This window comes from Artemia franciscana, chromosome 21 (assembly GCF_032884065.1).
Source record: "Artemia franciscana chromosome 21, ASM3288406v1, whole genome shotgun sequence".
In the NCBI taxonomy this organism is placed as follows: domain Eukaryota; kingdom Metazoa; phylum Arthropoda; class Branchiopoda; order Anostraca; family Artemiidae; genus Artemia; species Artemia franciscana.
Window position 1 is genome coordinate 12,188,309 of NC_088883.1, and position 15,459 is coordinate 12,203,767.

General features: G+C 36.0%; 1 protein-coding gene across 2 annotated transcripts in view; it reads left to right on the forward strand.

Annotated features, from left to right (window-relative positions):
• Positions 1-7,646: 7,646 nt before the first annotated feature.
• Positions 7,647-15,459, forward strand: part of LOC136040532 (tyrosine-protein kinase transmembrane receptor Ror2-like) — a 141,896-nt gene continuing 134,083 nt past the window's right edge. Inside the window, exon 1 of one of the 2 annotated variants that reach the window (XM_065724715.1) lies at positions 7,647-7,737. The gene's annotated coding sequence lies outside the window, so the exon portion shown is untranslated. The remainder of the gene's footprint in view (positions 7,738-15,459) is intronic. The other variant, XM_065724716.1, reaches the window with a different exon arrangement.

Consider the following 15,459-nt stretch of genomic DNA (forward strand, 5'->3'; position numbering starts at 1 on the left):
TTTAAACTTGATCATCATATATTTAAAATCAGCATAAAAATTCGATTCTTCTGATGTAACTAATGGTAATAAAATTTCGTTTTTTAGAGTTTCGGTTACTATAGAGCCGGGTCGCTCCTTGCTCATTTCGTCACCACGAACTGTTTGATTTACAGTATTCACCAAGTTTACTGTTACCCATCAAAGGCCACAAACCTGAAAATTTGTTTTCTATTTTCTAAAATCCGAGGAATGTCCCCCAGAATTCAAGCAATCTGAATCAAAATCTCACCGTCAGATTCAGCATATCAGAGAACCCTACTATAGAGATTTTAAGTTCCTATCTACAAAAATGTGGCATTTTGCATTGTAAACCAGAAGAAAGATCCCGAATGCGCGTTTATTTTATTTTTTTTCTGATGGATGATCGTAATGGAACAGTGGTCCTTTTTTTCTATTCGAACAGAAATTAAAAGTTCTAGTGCCATTTTTAAGTTTTTCCTTCGATAAAGACATTCGATTAAGATTTTAATATAGCGATTTTCTTCAGCATAGTTTCAAGGTTCAGAACCTATACCCCTGGGGATGACATGACAACCACTGTCCCTACGGAAAGGACTTTAATATATGCAATTTGTCCATTGTTTCCAAGTAATATTTGTTATTGTGAAATATATAAGAATTGTTCGTGGTAATGAGAATTTTTTGCGGAAAGGGACTTTCCATGGGGCAAAATTTCCATAGTGAGTAAAGTCTCCCAAGGGAATTTTCCAGGAGAAAGTTTAAAAGGAAGGGGGGCCCCGGTGTGATTTGAAAACAGTCAGTAATTAAATGAAAAAGAAAACATTTTGTTCGACTGAAAGTAATGAGCAACATTAAAATACTTAAAAATACCAAATATAAAAAAATATTTTTTATTTAGTTCTCTAGTGAGAGTCAATTGTCTATCCAAATGTAAAACATATTATATACATTTACTGGCTATCTTTAAGGACATATTTGTAACTAGGTATGGGCTCTTCGTATTGCACTAAATTATCTATGTTTTCTATATTTGACAAAAAATATTATATATTGGACTAATGTTTCAAGGTAGATGCTACTACACACCCTTAAACAATCATCCCTTATCCATCAGCCATCCTTACCTGAAATAAATATAAGCAGACACCCGTAGAAGTCAAGGCCAGGGTCTGTAAAGTAATAAAAATTATTAAAAATTGAATTTTTCTAGATACAAAACGTAAAAATTGTTGTGTTAAGTTACCTTTATTTTCTCTTTCCCCCAGCCTCCTAAAAGGCTGCTGCATTTAAAGCTGCATATAGGCTGCATAGATAATTGCTAGAAAACTTGTCGTCGGTTGCAGTTGAATATTACAGCCTTTGGTAATCAGTAGAAACTTCTACACATAGACCAAGATAACCAGTTGGAAGTTTTTCCATAGCATGTATTATATACTTTAATGTTCAAGACAAACAAATCAGTAAACTGAATTGATAGTTTAGAAAAATGACAAATGATATCATTAACAACAAAGAACCGTATAGAAATATACAACAAGAACCAATTTCGGCACATTCAGCAGGAATATTAAAACTCAGTGTAGCTGGCATAAACTACAAGACAGGAGTGTAACCAGATTGATTTTATGCATATTCCTTTGCAGAACTTTCATCATTTTTGAAATTCTGTTTCAGTTCTCATGTTTAAAATGGGCTTTGATTAGCTCAAAACTTTCAGGTATTGTTTAATGGGTCAAAAAGAATAAACTTTTGATTTTTTTTTACTTTTATTTACATAATAAACAAAAATATAAACTATTACATATATAAATCACTACGCCAGGGAAAAATTTAAGTTTTTCTGATGCGCAGCGATTAACCACATAAACATTCCTAAAATCATCCTAAATTAAAAATAATAACAAAAAAAAACCTACATAAATGTTTCTAGGAGCATCCGACACTAATTAAAATAGTAACGGATGAAAAAAAAAGAAAAATGACAATCTCCTTCTCTCAAACACCCCCAGTGTAACAACCCTTATCCAAATACAGTTCCCTCCACCCTAACCCCTTTAAACCGCTCCTCCCTCCAGCCCTATAACCCATTCCAATCCAGAACGATTTTATGTGGGAGAAGAGGAGGTTGAGGGGCTGAAAATGGGCCAAAAATTTTTGCTCCTGATAAACTCAAACCTTAAAGCTGTAAATCCTTAACCTAAGGTAGCCTTACGTACCAAAATATTCTCGAACATGGCCTCTCTCCCCTCCCGAAAACAAAGGAGCCAAAAAATTCATGAGAAACCTTTTATTGGTCGGCTCAGAACTTTGGACTATTAGAACTCAATTTAGAAGCAAAACCCACCAAATAATCATTATTCCCCCCTAAAAATGGGCCTTGCAAAGGATCAAGAACTCCTCAAAAGTACAGTCATGAAAACTTGGAAGGGAATCATTTGAAACAGCCATTTTATTCAAAAAAGTTGAAAAGTCCAATTAACACCTATACAGTTTTGACAATCCACCCACAGCTCCCAGAGAAAGGGATGTAACTAATCCAAATTGTCATTTTTACACATAAATTTTACATCGGAAAAAGGATGACTTGATTGATGCTTGATATTGGTTGTGCAATTACCTTGTAGCTTTCAGGTATCTGTCTCTAGGTAAAAAAAAAAGTAAAACATTTTGCGCTGGAGGGGTGTAAAGGCTTTGAAAATTATCCAAAGACTTTGTATACCTGATCAGTAGGGAAATTACAACCTTAACGCTACGGGCCAAGAGGCACTTAATGTACAAAAATACGTGTATCTTGCACCTCCCCCCCCCCCTATACTGGGGCTATAAAAAGCCTCAAAAACGTTTCTTGATTAGCTTGTAACTTATATGGTCTAAGAGTGTCCAAATGTTGAAGGAAAAATGAAAAGCCTCCACAGAAAATAAGGCCAAAGAATGGCAAAAATATTTTTGCTGGCCGCTTTGTGTCGGAGGAGTTTTTATAAAAAACTTTGGAAGGGGTCTATTTGATTAGAAAATAAGAGCTCTAGGGCTCTTTTTTAAGGGCTGAAATGGGTTTGAGGACAGCAAGCCTGCCTCTTGTGGCCTTTTGTTCTATTCCCGTCACCCACCACCGTAGACCACGGATATTGTAGCAAAATTTTTAAATAGTCACTTTGTTCGAAAAACGTCAAACGTTCTAACAAGTAGGCCTCCATGGTCCAAATCACCCCCACAGCCCCATGACAGTGGCTCTAAACTGTTTAAATTATCCGAAGTTCAAAAATAGGCTATAGTAAAAAATGTAGCCACGTTTGATCGTAGCTCAGCTTCGAGCTCTTACTGGTTATTCGCTATCCTGGATTCCTGATTCGAGATTCCATTCTGGAGACAAAACGCGTACCTGAGCAAACCGCAAGACGCTATGTTCAGCAGAATTTTTAAATTATCTGGAACATTTCAAAAATGGTTTAGGGGACCAAATCGAAACTTTCAGGGAGTATTAGTTTGGGTTAAGTAGACCAAATTTTGACTTAGGGGTGAAGATGGAAGTAAAGGAAAAGACACTATGTCCATCCAGGTCGCTGACATTGCATGCCTGCAGAATCGTGAGAACGGTTTGAGGCTTGAAATTAAAACTTAAAGGTGCTGGCTGAGAAAACACAGGGGAGGATTGACAAAGAAAACTTGAAATTTGTGTGTGGGGGAAGGAAAAAGAGGTTTAAAAAAAATTTCTGGGATCCACTAAGAAAAGTTTTGACCTTAAGCCTCTATGGAAATCATAATCTCGGCAAAGTTAAGTATCGAAGTAAATCAAGAGACACTATGTCTACCCAGGCTATCAAAATGGCGCATCTGCAATGCCTCGGGAACTTTTTACAGTATCAAATTGAAACTTTACGGAAGTGTTGAGAGGCGGGCCGGGGAGGAAATACAAGGGTTTTTTTCTTCGGTATACCTGAAACAACTTCGCACTATAAGCCTCAATGGGACCTATAATCTATCCATAGTTAAGTGGTGAGGTAAATCAAGAGACAGTATGTGTTGCCTGGTGATCAAAACAGCTTCTGTAATACAATTCAATTGGCTTTGGGGTCAATTTTGATCTTTTAGCGTGTATTGGAGGGGACAAGTAAACCTAAGACTTTGATGTGGGACTAAAGGGCAGAGGGGACGAGTCTAAGGATTTGGTGTTCCATCTAATTGACATTTTGACACTAGGAGCTGGTCCAACCACGCCGTTCCGAAGAGATTGCAGATACATTATTTTGACAACCTAGAAGAGTGTAGTGTCTTTTGGTGTTCTACGCTAGTTAACTGTGCGGGGAATTTAAGTTTCATAGAACATTATAGGGTAAAAGTGTTTTGGTGGATCAGAGACCAAAATTTGTTATCACAATCCCACCCCCCCCCCAAACGAAGAAATCAGAAGCCCCCTTGCCATATCCTCTCCTTTTCTCTAAAAGTACCATAAGTTAAACTTGATGTCCCGAGCCGTTCTCAAGATATTGCAGATATGCCATTTTAATGTCCTGGATGCGCGCATCGTCTTTCGATTTATGTCTGCCCCCTGACCTATGTCAAAACCTGAGGTTGGGGGGAGGGGTGTTGAATAGTATAAAAGTCCACATGAGGGTAGTGGGCTCAAGCCTCTCAGCCCTTAAAATGAGAATTACAATTTACAATTTCAAATACATATTTAATCCTTTTTACCAAGAATATTTACAATATTTCAAAAGTCGCAGCTTCGCAATTTCAATCGCAATTTGCCATATATCTTCACTCTGGCTAATGCCATCGCCAAAGGCATAGTGATTGAGCCTTTCAACTATTTTGATCAAAATGGCTATCTTAAAATTTTGATCAGATTCTTATGAGGTTACCGGGAGGCCAAGTAGTAAGAGGGCATTGGGAGGGAATAGGTAGCGTTCGCCTTCCATTAAAATTTGACTTTTTAAAAGGTCACTAGATCAATCACTTTCTAATCAAATGAGTTACCTCTGGAGTTTCCACAACCTTTCCTTCAATATGAACTGGTCTCGTAAAATAAAGACAAAAAATGTTGCAGGCATATGTATCTTTATTATAGGTGTCGCTAGAGAGTTGCCTCTGATTTGCTATATTCACATTCGTTATTTTATAGGCCGCGTGTACTATAAGTTTGGAAACTCAAACGTAAACAGAAACTTGAGATGTATAACAAAGGGAGTATAAAATATTTACATTTTCAAACTCGCAAATTTTAAACTCGGTGAGAACAAACTAGAATAAATGAAACTTTAAGACAACCAGACCTGGTCCATAAAAACAAAGATTTAAGGGAGCAGAGTGTTTCAAACAAACATCTAGACGAATAACAAATTAAAGGTCTATTTCAGCAATTCAGAGCTCAATTTGACGAAGACCATGAAAATTAAACAATGAATTCTCTTTTTAATGCACTAACCATCTTGTAAATAATTTAAAGTATTTGACGGTCAAGTACAAAATATCAAAATTTATTAATTACTTAATTTGATCCTAAAATGGTATAATGTTTGCTGGTAAAAGTGTATTTTGTTGTGTTGGATGCTGTTAAGTTTTTTTTTTTCTTTTTAGGAACAATCTAGATTTGTCATTTGCACAGACTCTATACCCAGTAAACGAAAAAAAGTGAAGGCTTTTTATTTTGTTCGAAGAATTAATCTTAACAGTCACTTTAACTGAAACCGCGCTTTTTTATTTTTTGTAATTTCCACTGTATGTACTTTGGATTAGTCCCCGAAGCCGCACCGAATCGAAATTCGGTGGCGGCGGAGAGAATTTACGCGCCGAAAATTTTTTTGACGGCGCGCCGCCAAAAAACTATCGGTGGCGCGCTACCTATTTTTCGGCGTTTTCGCATTTTTTAAGGCATTTTTCAGTAACTTTTTTAATCTTCTTTGGAATTTTTAATACTGTCTTAATAGAAATTCTTAGCGTTTTTCATAATATTTATAAGTAATGAATTCTCTTTCTTTCATCGTTACCTAGTTATATAATATCTTGTCCGAGTGTTTAGGCAGTGTTTATACATAGGCTACTTAGATCTACAATATTCGCCTTACGACATGATTTTGCAAAGACTAGCGGAGATTTCTAGATCGTGATATTTACGCTTTACTCAACAAGCGGTAGACTAGAAAATATGAGTGTAGGATTATTCATAAGATTGAGAGTTTGGAATCCGTGTTCAAATCCCAAATACCCTTTAATACTGAATGTATATAATAATAACAAAGAAAAGAAAAAAAGATCCATTGTAGCTGAGTGCAAAAGCTTAAATAATTCCTTTGAAAGCTTTGACTACCTTGTAATTATCACGTCTAAAAATGAGCTTGTTCACGCGATGTGGAGCTAACATCGAACGTTTGGCAGTAACCAATCGCTAAATTCAGCGTAAAATCGCCCACAGATGGCACAGACAATAGAACGTCCGTAGTTCCAGGTGTACTCACTTGGATAAGCTATATAGGACTAAATAAAAATCGGCGACACTTATTCATCGATGGACTGCTGCCGCTGAACCTCACGGTGGCGCGCCGGCGCGCAGACATGTTTTCGGCGGCGGCGAGTTGAGTTATTTTCGGCAGCTGGCCGCCGACTTTCGGCGCGGCTTCGGGGACTACTTTGGATGCCCAATGTCCTTTACAAAAATGGAAATGGATAATATTCTTTTTCAGTCTTATCTATATTTTCTCACTTCTTTATTTATTCTGACCCTTTTATTCCTTTCACGCCTATTTTGATATGAAATAAGTAAAATTCAAAACGTGTTCCTTCTTGCCACAACAGGAATTCCCTCTTGTTATGTTTGATTACTATAATCATTGGCTGAATTATGCATGACTGCTTTCACTTTTCTGTTCTTGGCATAACTTATATAACTAATTCTTCTTGGATTTAACTTACTTTCCCTAACCTAAAAACTCCAATATTGAGTTATTAACGTCACTCCTCCCTTCCCCATAAAAAACAAAATATATCAGCTGTTTTCATTGGAATTTTGGCTATAAGCGATTTTATTTAATACTTACTCGATTGCTATGACTGTAGACAATAAGATTCGTGATCCTTTCTGTCTGAAAAATACCAAGACCTTCTTGCTCTGTATCAATATGTCTAGCTACTTATAAATTCCCTGAATTTGCTTAAGGGAATAGCTATCCAGCCAATCAAGTTCCAGCAAAAATTAAAAAATACTTTTTAAATTTTGCTACTTCTACTCTTGCATGTTTGACTTTAAAACTTGCTCCATAATAAAATGTTAGCTTTTATATTGAAAGTTTTGCTTTACCAGATAACATTTTATCCTTTACTTCAATTCAGACCCTCTCACTCGCCTCAGTTACTATGTCTGCACACAACAAGGTTCATGATCCCTTTAACCTGAAAAGTGCCAAGACCTCCTCCCTTCTATCGACACATCCAACTAATTGTAAATCCCAGGAGTTTAATTAAGGGAATAGCTATCCAGTAAATCAACTTCTGGGAAAAATAGAAACTACTTTATAAGCTTTACTATTTATATTCTTGTGTGTTTTCCTTTAAAACTTGCTCCAAACCAGGCCCCCAACTTTAATACATCTGATTTCCAATAAGATTTACCACAAACGTTTATTTTGGCAACACTGACCTATTTGTAGATTATGTTTATTTGAAGAAATAGATTTTAAGATCTCCATAAAATTGTTTGCTGAAATAGAAGGAGAAAATTCTAATTTAGGAAATTCTTACAAGGTTGCTTTTTACAACATCCCATGATTGTTTTCAGGCAGCAAAATTAACAATATGCTTGCCTCAATTAAGACTAATTATTTATCCATGCAGGTCCTGTAGGCGAGCCTATGTGCTGTTTGCTAAGGTTTTGTTAATTTGGGAGCAGCTGAAACCCCTCTTTGTAAAAACTGCTGCAAACTTCTGTTAGGAGAAATATGAATTGTCACTTAGAAAATTGTAAATCCACCACTGTATAAACTCTAGCACTCCAAGGAAGGTCTTACTCTGTCATTGCAATCAATGTGTTAACAGGTCTTAACATTTCTATATCAAATTCTTAATCCTCATCCAAGTTTGTACCAGATAAGTATCCAAAGAATTGCAAAAGACTTCATATAGCCTATTGAAAGATTAGATCATGCAATTAAAATTTCACCTGCCCTTCCTTAACTTTATCACCCAATAAAGTTTTAACAAGTTTTACCTCTTTGCAGGTCAAAGACTAGATTCAAGCTTTGCTCCTTCTAAAAATAATAATTATTAGGCCTACCATTGCAATTGTACCCCAGTTTCCCATCACCATCTTTTTAGAAGAAAAGTATAAATGCTACACTTTGTTTGAACCAAACTGCAGAAGGATTTCCAATCTACATGGTTAGAACTCCAAAGTCAACCAGGGCCACTCCAACCTCATCTGTCAATTTTTTAGTAATAGGCTAACATAGTTATATGGCATATTGTTTACACCAGACTTGAGCAAGGATCATTAATCTTTTTGATTTACCAGCCAAAGTAAACCAGTGGAACCTCTGGCCCCTCCAATTCCCACTTTTATTTTAGCATGTTGCAACCTTCAGGGTTCCACCTCCTTCAACATACAACACCCCAGATCTGTTTAAAATTTGATATCCTCATTGCTAGTCAATCAAACTTCCTATTACAAATTTTTGACCCCTATCTTTTTTTAGTTGACATGTAAGCAGGCTTTAAAGTTTCACAAGTCAGAAATTCCCCAAACTATGTAACTTTGAAGCATGTTACCACCAGGACTGTAAAGTTCAGTACTCCAACATTTCTTGAGGAAAGTTTTATTGGGTGTAGGTGTCTGTGTATTAATTTTGAAGTTTATCTTTAGCCTCTCACCTTAGACACTTCCCCAACAAGCTGTTGCATAGTTCACTTATCTCAGGCAATGAATCTTAGGAAAATCAATGAGAAATTTTTCTAGCCTAGATTTTTTTCTACCATGCATAGGTAGACAGCTTTGCTGCCTTGCACATCAGCCCAAAGCTGCATTTCTGTAGTTTGTCTGTATGCTCAGATTGGATCACCTTATGATTATGCTGCATCACCAGAGGCATAAAGAGGGTCCATGACTATCCAATTCCTTTCTGCTTCCTACAATCAACAACTCTATCTTTTTATTGATATTGATGCAATAATTACAAATTTTTATTTTAAAATATAAGGTTGTCTTTGCTGAAGAATCTAATTAAATTTTTGCTAACAATTTAAGAATGCTTTACTTTGCATCTTATCATAAGCAATCATGAATTGAATCTTCAATAAAAATAAGTTTTGCTGTTAGAACAACTGAAAGATTTTCAAACAGTTTGTGGTAACAAACTGTAGTAAGGAGCAACCCGGCTCAATAGTAACCAAAACTCTAAAAAATGGAATTTTGGTACCAATAACTACATCAAAAGAATCACATGTTAATGCTGATTTTAAATATATAAGTTTCATCAAGTTTAGTCTTACCCATCAAAATTTACAAGCCTGAGAAAATTTGCTTTATTTTAGAAAATAGGGGGAAACACCCCCTAAAAGTCATAGAATCTTAACGAAAATCACACCATCAGATTCAGCATATCAGAGAACTCTACTGTAGAAGTTTCAAGCTCCTATCTACAAAAATGTGGAATTTCATATTTTTTGCCAGAAGGCAGATCACGGATGCATGTTTATTTGTTTTTTTTTTCAGGGTGATTGTATCAACCCAGCTGTCCTAGAATGTTGCAAGAGGGCTCATTCTAACAGAAATGAAAAGTTCTAGTGCCCTTTTTAAGTGACCAAAAAAATTGGAGGGCACCTAGGCCCCTCCCATGCTAATTATTTTTCCAAAGTCAACAGATCAAAATTCTGAGATAGCCATTCTATTTAGTGTAGTTGAAGAACCTTATAACTATGTCTTAGGGGTGACTTACTCCTCCACAGTTCCTGTGGGAGGGGTTACAATTTCAAAACTTAGACCAGTGCTTACATATAGTAATGGTTATTGGGAAGTGTACAAGCGTTTTCAGGAGGATCTTTTGGTTGGAGGCAGGGGTTGAGAAGAGGGGGATATGCTGGGGGAAGTTTCCATCAAGGAATTTGTCATGGGGGAAGAAAATTTCCAAGAAGGGAGCACAGGATTTACTAGCATTATTTAAAAAAAAAACAATGAAAAATAAATATGAAAAAAAAAATTTTCAGATGGAAGTAAAAGCAGCATTAAAACCTAAAACAAACAGAAATTATTACCCATATGAGGGGCCCACCTCCTCCTAATACCTCGCTCTTTATACTAAAGTATTTTTAGTAATTTCAACTATTTATTCTGTGGCTTTTGTGATTCAGGGATCATTCTGAATGAATTGGGACAAAATTTAAGCTTTAGTGTAAAGAGTGAGGTACTGACGAGGGGGTGAACCCCCTCATATATGTAATAAAAACATGAGAATAAAAAAGTTCTTTACATAAGCTAATTTATAAATTACATATATCTTTTACTTATAAAAATATTTGTAAAAAATTAAAAGTTCTAGTTGCCTTTTTTATTAACCAAAAATCGGAGGGCAACTAGGCTTCCTCCCCTGCTCTTTTTTCTCAAAATCATTTGATCAAAGTTATGAGAAAGCGATTTAGCCAAAAAAATAAATATACAAATTTTGTTTTAATTATTCCTCTGTGGAGAGCCAAAATCAAAACATGCATTGATTCAAAAACCTTCAGAAATTAAATAAAAAATAACAAGTTTTTTAAATGAAAGTAAGGAGCAACATTAAAACTTAACACGAACAGAAATTACTCTGTATATGAAAGGGGCTTTTCCTTCTCAACGCCCTGCTCTTTATGCTAAAGTATTTTACTGTTTTAAAATGTAGAGTTATAGAAAGAGTCAAACGTTAGCATAAAGAGCGGGGTGTTGAGAAGGAAAAGCCCCTTTCATATATGGAGTAATTTCTGTTCGTTTTAAGTTTTAATATTGCTCCTTACTTTCATTTAAAAGACTTGTTTTTTTTTTATTTAATTATGCAAAGAAAGCAGCTTTACAAAATCAACAATTTTTCACATGAAAAAACATAAACTTGATTTTGTTAAAAGACATTAACACAGAACTATACATACACTTTCAGACCATTGACACAATTATCTAATACCCAAATTGCTCCTTATATAAATCAATTAGAAATGCATTTATTTAAACACATTAATAGTTAAAAAAAGAGAGAATGAAGAAATTCTTTTAATGAAACATTAAAATAACATCCATCTGTATTCAGGGGTGTCCCCAGGGCAGGGATCAAGAGGGCTTCAGCCCCACAAGTTACCAAGAATCATGCAAATTTTCAATCTGTTGATTGAAATTCCCTTTTGCACTCACACCCAAAATTCTGAGTGACTGTTCAGGTTAAATTAAATTAAATTGCATTGTCCAGCAAAATAAGAATTAAATACTGTAGACTTACTGGTTAGTGATGATGATGGCTGGACATCTCAATAGCATACCACTCAGTTTGCCACATCTTTGATGACCATTCTCCATCAATGGCTCTTTTAAAGGCAGCAGTATGGGGGTAGTGACTGCTTCTTCAGTGAATGAATTCCACAAACCCACTATTCTGTTAGCAAAGAAGTCATTGTGTAGTCTAGTGGCAGCTCTCTTCTGATATAGTTTCCAACTATGCCCCCTAGTTTTGGCAGATTGGTCAAGTTGAAATGGCTTATTTAATGAAGAGTTAGAATTCAGCATCTTATGCATCATAATAATGTCACCCTTTTTATGTCTGTAGACAAGAGTGGGAGTTTCAGTTTTGTCAGGTGGGATGAGTAGTTTAAGTATTTGCATCTGTCAATTGCTTTTGTAGCCTGTCTCTGAACTGACTCTAACTTCTGCTGGTCACCTTTGTTAAGGGGGCTAGCAACACACATGCCATGCTCCAAATTAGGCCTGACCAATGCCTTATATAATTTAGTCATCACCATAGGTGACCTACTAGTAATTGTTCCTTTTATAATGCCAAGGGTTTGGAGTGCTTTGGCTACAGTTGTCTGTGTGAGCATAGTGAATTTCAATTCTTTATCAACTATGACCCCAAAGTATTTCTCCACTTCAGACAAGATGATAGTTTGTCTGGATCCATCCATCCCTAACATATGATAAGGGCATTTTACATTTTTCTTTCCAATGTGGATTGTTCAGTATTTATTTACATTGAATTTAAGCCTCTACAAAGTTGAAATGAGTTTGGAGTCATCAGCATAAAGACTTATTTTATTTTTGACTGTGGTTGATGCATCATTAATATAAATGTTGAATAGTGTTGGTCCCAAGATGGTTCCCTGGGGCACTCCACTTAATGTTTCCACTTCTTCTGAAAAGAATACCTGTATATTTTTTCAAATATATTTCATTCTTTGCTTTATCCCAGAAAGAAACTAAAGCACCCACTCTGTGATTTCATTATGTATTCCAATTGCAAATAACTTGGCCCTTAATCAACAGTGACATACTTTATTGAAGGCTTTTGGAAAATCCAATAGAACCAAGTCAACAGGGATTGTTTGATCTAGATGCTCAGTACTGTAATTATACGCATCAATCAAATTAGTCACAATTAAGCATCCATGTCTGAAGCCATGCTGACTATCACTGAGTAGCTCATTGGTGGGCAGGTGTCCAACAATGTGAGTATTCACAATTCTTTTGAAGATTTTACCAGCTGCAGATGTAAGACTAATGTTTCAATAGTTGGAAACACTGTTGTGGCTACCCTCTTTGTGTACAGGTGTAATATTAGCATTCCACCAGTCCTGAGGAATCTGCTTAGCATCAAGAGACTTCTGAAACATGTTTGTAAGGGAAAGGGCTATCTCTGCATGAGCTTCTTTTAATAATTGTGGGCAAACTTCATCAGGACCATCAGATTTGTTAGGATTAATTAGCTTCAGTTGACTCTCCACATCAGAGTCAACCACAATTATCTTTTGCATAGGTTCCTCAATAGAATAATCTGGTGCTTCTGGTAAGGGGGCATTGTCTAGAGGCGTGAACACTGACTTTAATTGACTACTCAATTCAGCTGCTATATCTTTTGAGGGACTAAATGTATTGCCATTCACAAGTAGTTCTGTAACTGAGTGTCTCTCTGGTTTTCAAGCTGAAGCATGATTCCAGAATCTCTTAAGGTTAGATTTTGAATCAAATACCAATCCCTCTTTATATTTGGTCATAAGTTTTCTTATGAGATATGTAACTTTATTTTGGGTTCGTTTAAATTTCTCATAGTTCTCATGGGAGGGGTTACTTTTGTATTTGTTCTAATACTTCTTTTTACACACAGCTTGCTTGACATCACAAGTGATAAATGGTAGGGTTTTGGGTCTTCTTTTCCAGGAAATTACTGTTTGTTTTTCTGTTACTTTAATTAAAACCCTTTTCATTTCAAGCCAAACCTCCTCCATATTCTTAACATCAATGAATGACCAATCCTGGTGTGCCAACTCTTGTCTGACCTGGTTGCAATTTGTGTACACATGCTTAATCCAATTATCCTTTTGTGAGTACAACCTAAGCCTGCAAGTAATTCAACATGGTCACTTGCTCTGAATGGTGGTTTCAAATCAACACTAATGAGCAGCTCATGGTCATTAATAAACAAAAGATCTAGTAGGGTTGGGTTCTGCCCACCTCTATTCCTGGTTGGAAGATCAATTGCTTGGTATAGCAAATGTAGAAGTGGGTCATTTGGGTTTTCAACCCCTTCTGTGACTCAATCCACTGTAATTCCAGTAAATTAAAATCTCCAACAATAAGAACATTCTTATAATATTGCTTCATCACATTATTAATAGAATGCACAATTGCTAGAAGGGAACTGGGATTTCTATAAAAGCAGCTTATGACTACATGGAGACTTCACTGCAGAATCATTATCCATTTTTGCTCAACCCAAGGCTCATAAGAATGTCTGAATTTACTGTAAGAGCTGTTGCCTGGAGCAGAGATCTGACAAACACTGCTATCCCTCTACCATTTGGCTTTGTCACATTGGTGAGTAGTTCAAATCCTGGTACTTGATTTTGTGTATCAGTAACAGCAAATACAGTATATTTTGGTTTCATCTCAGTGAAGGCAAAAACACTTACTTCATGCCTTTTTGACATCACCAACTTAATTTTGTTTGTCTTTGTAGTAAAACAGTTTACATTACTGTATAGTACTATAAGTCCCTTGATAATAATATTGTCATCATTAGCTTTGCTTGATCCAGAATCAGATGATTTGAAAGAAATGGTATCCAACATGGGATCATAATTTCTGTTATCTGATCTAGCACTAAGATACAATTCAGTTCCTGTATATGTTGTAGAGCCAACTTCACTAGTACTATCACAAATGGAAACACTACTTATAAAACTATTTACAAGTCTTAAAGGGGTACCAGATATATCTATGATTCCATTACATTCTCCTGCAACAGCAACTGATGTGTTGCAAGGGTCTGGAAGTTTTTTGACACAATCTTATTTCCTCTGATTACTATGTCCACTTCCCCATTAGATCTTCTCTTATGCAGTTCTTCATAGAATCTTCGCCTTTTTTCGTGATCATGCTTTGACTTGTCATTTCTGAATTGAATGGCACCTTTTTTTTCAAAAGATTTCTGAAGGATCAGCTTCTTTATTTTGAAACTAGCCACTGAGAAGATAATCAATATAGGACGTTGAGTACCAAGTCCTGGCTTGGTTGTTATGTTCCCTAGTCTAAGAACGTTCAGGGACAGTACAAAGGACAATCAGGGGCAAGCGTTCAAGGACAGTAACATCAGGGATTCCATAATCATTAGCCAAATAATCACATACAAATCAGGCGTCATCGGTTTGTGGAGGCACTCTAAGACCACTATATTAAGTTTTCTTTTTTGTCTTTCATGATCCTTGGAAATCATTTTTGAACTGTTCATCTAAAGCTTCTCTTAATGTAGCTACTTTGGTGGTCACTAAGTCTTTTAAGGTGCTATTGTCCTTTGCCATTCATGAGCCTTGCTCAAGAATATGAATCCTATCTTCTATTCCCATAAACCGAGTGTCAATTTCCACTTTAAGTTCCTCTTTAAAGCTAGCAAAAGTGTCCTTAACTGCCTCATTAATCTTAATATCCAGGGTCTTTACTGCATTCTCAAAACCACTAAAACAGCTCTTAATAGACACATCAACAACTTGCGCAATCTTGGAGGCATTAACATTGCTCGCTTGGATGTTTTCCTTGCACATTGGACATTTCTATTGACAACCCATACAACAAGTCATCTTTGTAAGTAAGACATGTTCTGGTTCCAAGAGCTCAAGACATTCAATACATAACCAACAATCACAATTCATAGCTCCTGATTCCTCACTTAAATAAACCACACAAGATGAACACTTGTCCTGTCCTTTTACAGGGCTAGAATGTGCCCATTTGTTACCAGCCATAAC